The sequence below is a fragment of the Panthera uncia genome (genome assembly GCF_023721935.1).
Source record: "Panthera uncia isolate 11264 chromosome B2 unlocalized genomic scaffold, Puncia_PCG_1.0 HiC_scaffold_24, whole genome shotgun sequence".
Taxonomy (NCBI): Eukaryota; Metazoa; Chordata; class Mammalia; order Carnivora; family Felidae; genus Panthera; species Panthera uncia.
The window spans coordinates 42,721,148-42,734,551 of record NW_026057580.1 but is presented as its reverse complement, the minus strand read 5'-3'; the positions used below and the strand labels follow the sequence as shown (position 1 = coordinate 42,734,551).

The following is a 13,404-nucleotide window of genomic DNA, read 5'->3' as shown; positions in this document are numbered from 1 at the left end:
AGAAGAAAAAGGACAACTGTGTGACAATGACATATGTGAGAAGGTGATAAGATGATGCTTGTTTCAAAGAAGTTCATATGATTCGTTACTATTACTAGGATGTTGTAGGGAAAAATGAGACAAACCATTATAAAATGAAACACAGTTGGGCTTTTTTAGGGACAGACTATGGCTAGTTCCCATCACATCCTGTCAGCTGTCCCATGAGCCAGCTGAATTAAATGTAACTCAATGAGAAAACGGCAAAGCTCTTTGCCATTAATGTAGACACCTGCTGGTTGCATAATTGTTTTAAACAGATCATCTTTTCCAACTTCTGACACATGAACTTAGTGTGATTCAATTTGAGGTACTCTAAGTGGATAATAAAAATTCTCAGACCTCTGTATCTGCAAAGAATATTTGCGTACAATATTCACAGACCCTGCTGAAACAATATTTCAGTACATTTTTAACTACACCCACCATAGCTGGAGCAACCTAAGGCAATAAATGTCATTTTACTTTGTGATCAGTATATTCAGAGTCACTACACAAAAAAGAAATGTGAATACAGTCTTTAAAGATAGTTAGCTAGAGGGGAGTCAGGCTGGCTCAGTCAGAAGAGCACTTGATTTCAGGGTTGTAAGCTCAAGTCCTATGTTGGGTGTGGATATTACTTAAATGAATAAAATATTTTTTTACTGTTTACTTATTTTTTAGAGAGAGAGAGAGAGCATGAGTGGGTGAAGGCCAGAGAGTGGGAGACAGAGGATTTGAAGAAGGCTCTGTGTTGAGGCCAGAGAGCCTGACACGGAGCTCAAACTCATGAACCATGAGATCATGACCTGAGCTGATGTTGGACGCTTAACTGACTGACAGCCACTCAAGCACCCTAAATAAAATATTTTAAAAAATAAAGATATTGAGCTAGAAAGGGATCTGAAAGTGGAAAGGGCAGAAACTGAGCACAATAAAGAATAGATGCATAGACTATAAAGTAATTATATTGTTATAACTCTCTCCAGATTATTGTAAAGATCTTCATCTTCTCAGAGGACAATTCACAAATCACCTTCTAAATTTTCTTACCTACTTCTATTTTTGTATACTTCTCCTGATAAGTTTTTCCCAGACATATATTTGAAGCAACTTGGTCTATTTATGTTCGAATATTACATCTAGATAAGGTAACCTCATTTTTAAAAAAACTCTAGATGATTTATTATATCATTCCAAAAAAAGACTTTACTTCTATAAAGTTTCACCTATACTCAAATATAACTTCTGAGATTTGTTTCATTTTTTAGACTCGAAAAATTAAGTGGGGTGGGGGGGCACCTGGGTGGTTCAATAGATGAAGCATGTGACTCTTGATCTCAACTCAGGTCTTGATATCAGGATCGTGCATTCAAGTCCTGCATTGGGCTCTGTGCTGGGCATGAAGCCTACTAAATAGATGATAGACAGATGATCAATAGATGATACATGATGGATAATGTGGGGTGAGTCCTTCACAATACCTGATTGGTCAACCTGCTGGGGCTAAATGAATAACAAGAGTACAATGTACATCATTACATTTTAGAAGTGGTTTGTTTCCTATTCTTTGTGTCAATAATGGGATGAGAGAAAAATGGTTTGTAGACAGTATATGTCTAAAAGAAATGAAATAATCTAATCGTGAAAAAGAAGTGTTTTGAAACAATGTATGAAGAAGGCCTTCTTGATGGAGGATATACTTTGTTGATCAGAATGAATCAGGTTCCCAAACGCCACATTGTGTTTCTTTTCTGCATCTTATTTTTAGCTTCTAGAGAAAGGAAAATCTTTACTCCCTCTTAAAATGCAACACTTACACACTCAACACCCGTACTATAAAGACTAACCTTAGAAATGATCAGAATATTTTAGATGTAGTTAGTGACTTTAATGTTTAAGCTACAAATCTCACCAGCATGACAAATGTAGATCAATGCTTCCTAAAATTGTGTGTCAAGTATGAGTTCTAATGGAAGTCATATTATATTTTACATATCCAATTAAATATTTTAAAAGGTAAGGTGTCCCAAATGTCAGCATGTGTAAAAAGCCAACTAAGTGACATAACTTTAACAGTAAGAAAGAGGATTGATTACGGAACAGCTTCTCTGTGTGTCTCTGATGCTTCATTCACACATTCAACAGATAGAACAGTTATCCTGTTTTACAGATAAAGATATGGATGCTCAGAGATGCTAAGATATCAGAAGTCACATAGGCACTGACTGTCAAAGACAGGGTCAGAGCTAGTCTCATTCTTCTATTTCATGAAGTGAAAATTAGAGTGGTTTTTGAAAAATTTTGGAGTTGAATTAAATGCCAAGTCAGAATTTTAACTATTAAGCAGTCTGGTCATCTGAATAGTCATCTGGATCTGAATAAACACTCATCTTCATTATCTGGTTTTCTTTCCATTTTCCCCTATTTGATATACATACCAATAGATTTTAGCAGTTTTTGACTCTGCTGTTGTACATTTGTAAACCATCTTCAAGAGAATAAGACCTAAAACATCAAGGGCTCCTGCAACCTGCAAGATTAAAAGCCTGGTAGCAGCAGCTTTTTATCCCACTCTGCTTGAACCTGTCTATGCTGACTGAGCTAGCAGACTGTTTAAAGTTCCTGTGGCTTGGGCAAAAGCCAGTCTTTGCAGACACAGTTTCATAGAAGAGAGACTTTTTCCGCTTACAACTGGCCAAGTTTTAAATCCTTCAGTGGTTGAGTCTGATTAGGAAGGTAACATGGGGGAAGGTGGAATGGGGTGTGGGAGTTCATTTGTTGAGGAGAAGGTATGCTTTATTAAAAAAAAAAAGAAGAAATTCTTCAGCTGCAGAAAGGCATAAAGGCACAGATATTTTGAGTTTATATCAGAGGCTAAAAAGATGGATTACTCTGTAGTCACAGCTGGTCTTTGGACTTAAAGCTGCCTGGACATAAAAAACTCAGTAACCCCCTTGGCACCTCAGTATCAGTGTGGCGTTGCCATTTTTCTTACCTGGCTCTGAAAGCCTTTTCATTTCATTAATTCACTCACTCATTCACTCATGCATTCCCTCATTCTTCACATGTGCCTACTTCTGTAAACCACATACATCATTGTTCTCAAGTTCTAAGTTGAGCTCTCTAGGTCTGTCATGCTCTACTCTGTAATTATTCACTTTCAAAACTACTGAACTGCCTTTCTAATCCACTGAAGGCTAAAATAGAACAGCTTTTTAAGCATATTTGACATAACTTTTTTTCATTGTATTGTAGAGAAATATGGTATGATACATCTTCACTTCAAAAATACTGATGTAAATTTTTAATATTTTTGTTGCACTAAATAATGTTACAATTACTTTTGTGTTCATAGAAAGATACACAGTCACCAGTAACTATAGAGCAGGGACTCTTAACCAGGGGTAACTGTACTCCTCATTAAATGCACTTTGAGGGGTTTGTCAACAACTAAAATTGTGTAATTTCATATATGTGTGTGTACATATGTGTTATATGTATATAATATCTAGTAAAGACCTCTGATATTTTTATCCAATTCTCAAAACAGTCTAACACACACATACACATAAAACTGTGCATTATTTATACTTACATACTTTTAAAATCCACAATGAAATGAACTTTACTGCTAATTGGCAATGATTATGATCATCAGTTCAGGAAATGTTCTCCCCAAATCACTCTCTAAGCCTTTTTCTCTCTCACAAAACTATCAGTCACAAATCTTCAGATGTGCTATTGCACTCCAGTTTATAGGAGACAAATTTTAAAAACCAACCCCAGACAAACAAACCCTAAAATACTTCACTTGATCCTATTTTCTTAACCAAATCCTGTGCTTTGCTTTCCTTCCAAATTTAAATTCTTCAGCAAAATTCCACAATCATCTTTATACCATTCATGAATTATTTAATCTCAGTCTCTGTGATCTGAGTCCTACCTAAATCCAACAAAAAACTGTTATGGAATTTTGCTTTCATTACTAAGTTAGTTCACCATACAGACTGTGAAAAAGCTATGGAGGTCTAAGAGATGAAGACAGCAGAGAAGAATGAAGGAAATGGCTTGTTGAGATCACATTTGTAAGTCAATTTACATCCTCTGAATCCATGTTGTTTGCTCTATTGCCAACTCTCTCATCCATCCTTTGATAACATCATATTTTTCTGCATTACTGTAACTTCTTATTCATCTTTTTCCAATTCCTGCTTTCATGCTTTAATTCTCCATGATAGGTAATGTCATATATTTCTTTGAATCTGTCAAGTGACAATGTTTATCCACCTTTCATTCATTCACCATCACTCATTTATGCAAGATTTCTCCTCACCACCTTATAATTCATTTAAAGAAAACCATTTAAAGAAAAAGTACTTTTTTCACAAATTAACTGCTCTTTCTCTTCTTCCAAGATTAACTAAAAATTTAGAATGTCAACATTAGGTGTCATTTCTTTAAAACTTCAGTTTTAATTTTAAGTTTTATGCTCCTCTGAGGCAGCGAACTAGAAAGTGATGTCTATGGATATGGAGGAAAAAGAAATTGTAATCATTTTCATGTTTAGATATAACGGCTTATCTTGGGGAGATTCATTGAGTCTATTTTATTCACTATTCCCTAAGCATATCTTAAAATTTTTCCATTCTTGGAGCACCTGGGTGGCACAGTCGGTTAAGCATCTGACTTTGGCCTAGATCGTGATCTCATGGTTCATGAGTTCCAGCCCTGTATGGGGGGCTCTCTGCTGTCAGGCCAGAGCCCTCTTCAGATCTTCTGTCTCCTTTTTTCTCTGCCCCTTCCCCAGCGGATCAGCACTTGCTCGATCTTGATAGTTAAAATGTTTGTTGTTATTTTTCCTTTCATATTTTTAATTATTTAATGGACTACTTCTTAGTTTTCCATTTTAATTTCTCTATTGATTCCTTTGATATGCCTGCCTATGTTTATTATTATATTACTTCGGGTAATATAAAGAAACCTATAACCGTATAATTCAATTGTCCTGTCCCCATCAGTTGGGTTATATTTGCATATATTATATATGAACATATATTATGATCTCGATAATACAATTTTGTTTTTAATTTTTTTGCTTAAAGAGACAATTTTACTTATTTAATAAAAATTAATATAAGAAAAGTTATAACCTTTTATATTTATTAATGTATTTGCCACTTGCTGGGCTATTTATGTCTTTCCATTGATTTCAATTGTCATCTACTGACCATTCCCTTCAGCCCAAAGAATTCCTTTAGCATTACTTATTGTGAAGGTGTGTGCTGGTGTCATTCTCTCATCTTTTATTTTTCTAAATATACCTTTATTTCACTCTTAGTTTTGGAAGATCTTGTTTGCTGGATATAGAATTCTAGTTGACAGGTTAGTTTGGTTATTTATTTGTGTTTGGCACTTAAAAATATGTTTCTATTTTCATTTGGACTCCACTATTTTTATTGAAAAATTTACCATAATTAGTGTTTTTGTTCCCTACATAGCTTTGTATCCTTAGCTGCTTTTTAATTTTTTAAATTAAGTTTTTTTTATTTACCTTGAGAGAGCGAGAGAGAGAGAGAACACAACTGGGGGAAGGGCAGAGAAGAAGGAGAGACAGAATACCAAGCAGACTCAGCGCCATCAGTGCAGGGCCTAATGCGGTGCTTGAACTCACGAACCCTGCGATTGTGACCTGAGATCAAGAGTCGCTTAGCTGACTGTGCCACCCAGGCGCCCCTATCCCTAGCTGCTTTTTAAACTTTGTTTTTATGTTTGGTTTTTAGCCACTGACTTTTATAATACTTTTTCTTTTCTTCAGGTAAAATTCTCATAATAAAAAATTAGACATTTTGAAGTGAACAGTTCAGTGGCATTTAGTACAGTCTGTGCACCCATCACCTTCATCTAGTTCTAAAACTGTCATCACCCCAGAAGGAAACTCCATACCAATTAAGCAGTTATTCTCCCTTTCCTCCCTCCCTCAGTGCCTACCAATCACCAATCTGCATTTTATCTCTATGGATTTACCTATTCTGGACATTTCATGTAAATGAAATTATACCTTAAGTGACCTAGCATCTTTCACTTAGCAAAATGTGCATGTATATTGTAGCAAGTATCAGCTCTTCATTCCTCTTTATAGCTGTATATACCAGTTTATGTATCTGTTCATCTAATGATGGACATTTAAACTGTTTCCACATTTGGCTACTGTGAATAGTGCTGCTATGAACATACTTGTGCATGTATTTGTTGAGTATCTGGTTTAATTTTGGGGATATACATCTAGAAGTGGAATTTTAGGCCATATGGTAACTCTGTGTTTAACTTTTTTGAGGAACTGAAAAATTATTTTCCACAGTGTCTGAACCATGTTATATTCCCACCAGCAATATACATGGGTTCAATTTCTCTCCAACAGTTATTTTCTTATTATTATTATACCCATAATAGGAGGTATGGAGTGATACCTCACTGTGGCATTTGATTTGCATTTTCCTAACAATTAATGGTCTTAAGCAAAATATTACTTTTGCTGCCTTATATCTACATTTTCCCTCTGTTATTCTAATAAAGCATATGTTACATGTTTTGAAATTGTCCATGCAGTTTTTTTGTGTGTTTTCATTCTTTTTTTTCTCTTTGCATTTCAGTTTTGGAAGTTTATACTGACGTATCTTCAAGCTCATTGATTCTTTCTTCACCAGTGTCCAGTCTATTGATGAATCCATCAAAGGCATGTTTTAATTTATGTTACAGTCTTTTTGATTACTAGCATTTCCTTTGATTCTTTCTTAGTTTTCTATATTTTTCCATTGGAGCCCTTAACATATTAATCGCAGCTATTTTAAATTCCTAGTTTGATAATTGCAACATCTCTGCCATATTTGAATCTGATTATAATATTTGTTTTGTCTTTTCAGCCTGTGTTTTTCTTGTCTTTTATTATGGCTTATATTGAAAGCCATACACAATATATTGAAAAATAGGTCTAGAGTTAAATAGGCTTTTAGTGTAAGGTTTTATGTGATTCTGACTAGGAGTCCAGCTGTGTTTAATGTTTGTTGTGGCTATAGTTGCCAGAGGCTCAAATGCTAGTGTTCTTGATTTTGTCTCATTTGTTGCCTTTGGGTTTTCCTATTAATCCCTCCTTAAGTAAACATTGATCCTTGCAATTCTTTCAGCTATAATCCACTGTTATCACATTAAGCCCTGTTCATGTGGGGGGAAGCTGTGTGAGTGGGAAGTATTCTGTATTTCTGTGATTAAGTCTCAGTCTTTAGTGGACCTATGTCCCTGGGCTGCAATCATCAGAATTGTTTCTTAGCTTCTGTTATCCTTGCCTGCCCCCAGGTGAGACAAGAAGTCTGGAAGGAGTTAGAGATGGGTAACTTCCTTTCCCCCATAATAAATAAGGCTATTGTAAAGCTACTTCTCTTAGAATATTGGTTTTCCTTATGGTGAATTCTTTGGGAATATCTCAGAAAGGTTAGTTTTCTCCTCCCTCTGACAGAAACACAAGGAATTTTTTTCTTATTTCTTCACTATGAAAAGTGGGTGAGGTTTCCACAGGCACAACTCATGAAAGTCTTAGGACCCTTTAAGACTGAAGCCCCAAGAGTTTCCCACTCTTATACTAGTGTACATTCTGCTTCTAGCAATTTGACAAAATAATCACTTAAGTTTATCTAACAGCAATGGTTCCAGCGGCTTCTGTTTCTGATAGACTGATCTCGACTATGATTTTCTATATTCATCTTCAGATTTGGAGTGGTAGTTTGATCTAAGAACGTCAATCTTCTAATGGGTCCAAAAAAAGGAATTGACTTTCAGTTTGTTCAGCATTTTTTCTTGTTGTAACATGGAAGTAATGACTTCCAAGCTCTCTACATGCCAGAACTGAAACTAGGAATCCTCAAAACTTATTTATGACAAAACTTTTGGAAAAATAAAGACAGAACGATTTCCTTAATTTGATAATCAGCACTACAAAAAAATCTACAATTTACATTACACTTAATAGTGAAAGACTGCGTATTACCTGAGATAGAAATACAATAAGAAATATCTTCCCTCACCACCCTTATACAACATAATTATAGAAGCAACAGTCAGTGTAATAACATAATAAAAGAAAATTGAAAGCATACATATCTGAAGGGAAGAAATAAAACTGTCCCTATATGCAGATTTCACGATTGTCTACGTAGATAAACCCAAAGAATCTATAAAGAAAAATTCTTAAAACTAATAAATGAGTACATCAAAGCCACAGGATACATGACAGACATAAAAAAGTTGTATTTCTATGGAGTACCTGGGTGGTTCAGTCAGTTAAGTGTCCAATTTTGGTTCAGGTCATGATCTCTCAGTTCACGAGTTTGAGCCTCACATGGGGATCTGTGCTAACAGCTCAGAGCCTCAATCCTGCTACAGATTCTATGTCTTCCTCTCTCTCTGCCCCTCCTCCATTTGCTCTGTTCTCTCTTTCTCTCAAAAATAAATAAACATTTAAAAAAAAGAGTTGTATTTCAATAGACTAACAATAGAGCACACAGATACTAAAATCAAATGTGCAATACCATTTACAATTGCTCAAAAATAAAAACACCCGACTGTGAATGTAGTAAACCATATACAAGACTTGTATGCTGACAACAATACAATACTGATGAAAAAAAATCAAAGATTTAAATTAATGGAGAGATCTACCATGTACATGAATTAGAAGACTCACTATAGTAAAAAATGTCAAGAGAACTATCTAGAACAAAAGCAAAAGAACTTTCAAGACTCAATAGTAAGTAAAACAAACAAACATTCCAAATAGAAAATGGGAAAATACATGACCAGACTTCACCAAAGAAGATATACAGATGGAAAATGAACACATTAAAATATGTTTAATATCATTAGTCTTTGGGAAAATGTAAGGTAAACCACAATGATATATCACTAGATGTCTATCAGAATATCTAAAATAAAAATAAAGACAACACCAAATGCTGGCAAGGATGCAGAAAAATTGGATCATTCATATACTGCTAATGGGAAGGTAAAATGGTACAGACACTCTGGAAAACCACTTCACAGTTACTCAGAAAACTAAACATGCATGACCTTAAACCCATAAATTACATTGCTGAGTTATGTTCACATAAAAACCTGTACACAAATGTTTATAGCAGCTTTATTAACATTTGTAATAGCCCAAACCTGTAAACACATGTTTTCAAATAGTGAATGATTACACAAAATGTAGTTCATACATACCATTGAGTACTAATCAGCAATAAAAAAAAAGAATGAATTATTGACATATGTACAACCTGGATTAATCTCTAGATAATTATGCAGAGTGAAAAAGCCAAACCCAAAGGTACTTTTCCATTTACAAATCATTTTTTCAGTGACAAAATTATAGAAATGGATACCAGGTCTGTGGTCACCAGGGGAAGGTATGTGTGATTATAAAGGAGAACAAGAGGAATCCTAGTGGTTATTGAAATGTTATGTATCTTCCCCATATCAATGTCAATATCCTGATTGTGATATTGTGCTATAGATTTTTGAAATGTGATCAGTGGAGAAAACTGCGTAAAGATACCCAGGATTTTTCTGTAGTATTTCTTACAACTGTATGTGAATATACAATTATCTCAAGATAAAAGATTTAATTTAAAAATTAATTTAAAAAGAATTCAGACTGCTGCATGGAGAAATGACTGCAGGATGGGAGGGGGAGACAACAAGAAGGCAGTTCTATCAGAAGGTAAGTATAGTAATTCAGGAAGGAGATGATGGCAACATGACTATGGGTCATAACAGAAGAAATGAAGAGTGCTACATAGATTCAAGATATAGTTTGTTGTTGAGCCAGCAGACCTGCTGTGTGTATGGATACGGAAGGTGACAAAAAATAAGGATTAAAGCATGACCCAGAATTGCAGAATGAGAATCAGTGAGATGCTAGATGGGAAATATAAGCTGAGTGAAAAGGAATTAAAAGAGGAATGCAGTCAGGTGATAATGGAGAGGTCACCATACATGTCCTGGAAGTCTACTCAAAATATAGAGTGGAAATAATTAGCTAATAAAGATTGGAGTTATTTCAATGGTGTTTCGGAATTAATAATATAATAGATGGAGCATTTCGGGACCATCAGGAGTGGGTGGCTAAGATGGCACGGGAATGAAAGTTATTGAGGATGAGAAGATCACAGACAAAACCCAGAAACCACCCTCAGCAGAGGAAGAATAGAGCTCTGAATACTGAGCTTGCTCAAAATCTTTTGGAAGTAGTCTGAGTATGAACCCTATAAATAAATTAATTGACCAAATAGTGGATAGCTTGTAATTTCATTGCTCTTATTTTCATTCCCTAGTTTTAGAAAAAGGTCTGTCTCAAAAAGAAATTAAGATGCATTATGTTATCCGATCCAGATCCTATATCAACCAGGTCCAGGTTGGAACTTTTGTTAATAAACCTTAAGTGGGGAGGGGATAGGCACTTCAGCCAGAGTCTAACTGTGGAGTGGATAGAATCCATTTATCACACAACAACACAGCTGGGTTTTATCTTAGAACAAAACAGTTCCTTTGAGATCAGTTTCCAAAGGCTTGTGTTTGGCAACCTGAAAACTTTAATTTAGGACAGAATCTTACATTCTTAGAGAAAACAAAAACAAAAACAAGGCCAGACGCCTTAATCTGAGGTTCAACTCTGTAGAAGGAGCATGTGGTCTAGTAAGTTAAATAGTCTGTTCCTGACTACAGTATTTACCCCACAATATGGTTTTTTTCTCCCCTAAGACAGAATAAAAGCTGTTCTGCGTCCAATTGTTCAGAATACAGGAGCATGGAAACTAGGTGTGGTGACCTACAGAGGGAGGACAGGCCATGGTCAAATAACAAGACAGTAGCAAATACTCGGTTGAAACTATGTGAAATTAAATCTAACTTGTATATGAGGCATAATATAGTTTTAGTCATCTAATAATTAAGCTGAGGTTTCATGTATGAGATATCAGATTCAGGCTGATTCCTTCATTTATAATTGAAATATTCCAAATGATCATCTAGCTACCTTGTAATTTTGTGTGACTATGATTTGACTCTGGCTAATGGTGTACATATTTGGTATATTTAATTTCTAATAAGTATCCTTAAAAAATCTTTTTTCTGTTTTTCTTCTGCTGTATGACCCCTACTATCTCTACATAGACCTATAAGGATTAAAAGCAGCTGTCTTGGACAAGTTGCCTTGAGACCATGCCTAGTGGAACAAAAAGATGGAGCCTGGCTTGTTGACACTATAGAGTGCTATTTCTGCCCTGGGCAACTTATTTGCCAAATAAATACAGTCAGGCTACATTGTTTAAGCTACTGTTATCTTGAGTTTTCTCTTAGTCAAAGGTGACATTAACCTTAAGAGATACTCTAGCAGGAAGTTCTATTTGTAGAGTTCTCTGCCTTCTGTGGTACCCATTTAATTCCAAGGCAAACTTGATACCATTATCTTGTCAATTCTAAAATTCAGGCTCTTCCAATGAAACATAGAATGCAGAAATGGACCCACAAATGTATGGCCAATTAATCTTCAACAGCAAGAAAGAATATCCAATGGGAAAAAGATAGTCTCTTCAGTAAATGGTATTGGGAAAACTTGACAGCCACATGCAGAAAAATAAACACTTTCTTACACCACAAACTCAAAATGGTTGAAAGACCTACATGTAAGACAGGAAACCATAAAAATCCTAGAGGAGAAAACAGGCAACAACCTCTTTGACCTTGGCCGCAACAACTTCTTGACATGTCTCTGGAGGCAAGGGAAACAAAAGCCAAAATGAACTATTGGGACCTCATCAAGATCAAAACCTTCTGCACAGTAAAGGAAACAATCAGCGAAACTAAAAGGCAACTGATGGGAGGGGAGAAGATATTTGCAAATGACATATCAGATAAATGGTTAGTATACAAAATCTGTAAGGAACTCATCAAACTCAACACCCAATAAAACAAATAATCCAGTGAAAAAATGGGCAGAAGACATGAATAGACACTTTTCCAGAGAAGACATCCAGATGGTTAACAGACACATGAAAAAATTCTCAACATCACCCATCATCAGGTAAATAAAAATCAAAACCATAATGACATATCACCTCAGACCTGTTTGATGGTAAAATTAACAACACAGGAAATAGTAGATGTTGGCAAGGATATGGAGAAAGTAGAACACTTTTGCACTGCTGGTGGGAATGCAAACTGGCACAGCCACTCTAGAAAACAGGATGGATTTTCCTCAAAAAATTAAAAATAGAACAGTCTATAATCCAGCAATTACACTACTAGGTAATTATCCAAGAGACACAAAAATGCTGACTTGAAGGGATACATGCGCCCCAATGTTAATAACAGTACTATCAATAATACCCAAATTATGGAAAGAGCCCAAATGTCCATCAATTGATAAATGGATAAAGAAGATGTGGTATATATATATATATATATATATATATACAATGGACTATTATTCAGCAATAAAAAGTAATGAAATCTTACCATTTGCAATGATGTGGATGATACTAGAATGTATTATGCTAAGTGAAATAGTCAGAGAACGATAAATACTATATGATTTCACTCACATGTGGAATTTAAGAAACAAAACAGATGGGCATAGGGAGAAGGAAAGAAAAAAATAAAACCAGAGAGGGAGACAAACCATAAGAGATTCTTAAATACAGAGAACAATCTGAGGGTTGCTGGTGGGGTTTTGGGTGGGGAAATGGGCTAAATGGGGGATGGGCATTAAGGAGGGCATTTGTTGGGATGAGAACTGGGTATTATATGTAAGTGATGAATTACTAAATTCTACTCCTGAAACCATTATTACACTATATGTTAACTAACTTGGATTTAAATAAAATTTAAAAAGGATTTAATAAAGAGAAAAAAAATAGAAACTTCCATATCAAGAAAACAAAAACACTCCCAACACTTTTTATCAGTCACAGTTACATTCATTCTACCTCATAGAATCTTCCAGTAGAGTCAAGCATCAATCTTTGTGAGGCTCAAATTCCAGGAGACACTGTCTGCAGGTCCATGATGAACCCATGGATGCCCATATGATGGCTTGAAGGAGTGGGGAGACTCCTGCTATTTCCTCTCTGATGAGGAAGCAACTAGTTATATTTAGCACTCTTTTTTTGACTGAATACCCAACAAAGAAAGCTCACACTTTCATCTTCATCAATTTCTAGAAATTCATCAATTTCTAGGCTTATTTGGTCAGAAGCTGGGTAAGAGACTAAGGGTAGCAGAACTGGTGTTCTTTTCTCTTAGCAAGTGATGCATGAGTAATCAATCACCTCTGTT

The 13,404-nt window shown here is 35.3% G+C and overlaps 1 long non-coding RNA gene across 1 annotated transcript in view; it reads left to right on the top strand.

The window, feature by feature from the left end:
• The window catches only part of LOC125937942 (uncharacterized), a 144,721-nt gene extending 134,732 nt beyond the window's left edge, over positions 1–9,989 (top strand). Inside the window, exon 3 of the long non-coding RNA XR_007462557.1 lies at positions 6,672–9,989. This is a non-coding gene — a long non-coding RNA (uncharacterized LOC125937942). The remainder of the gene's footprint in view (positions 1–6,671) is intronic.
• Positions 9,990–13,404: the final 3,415 nt, after the last annotated feature.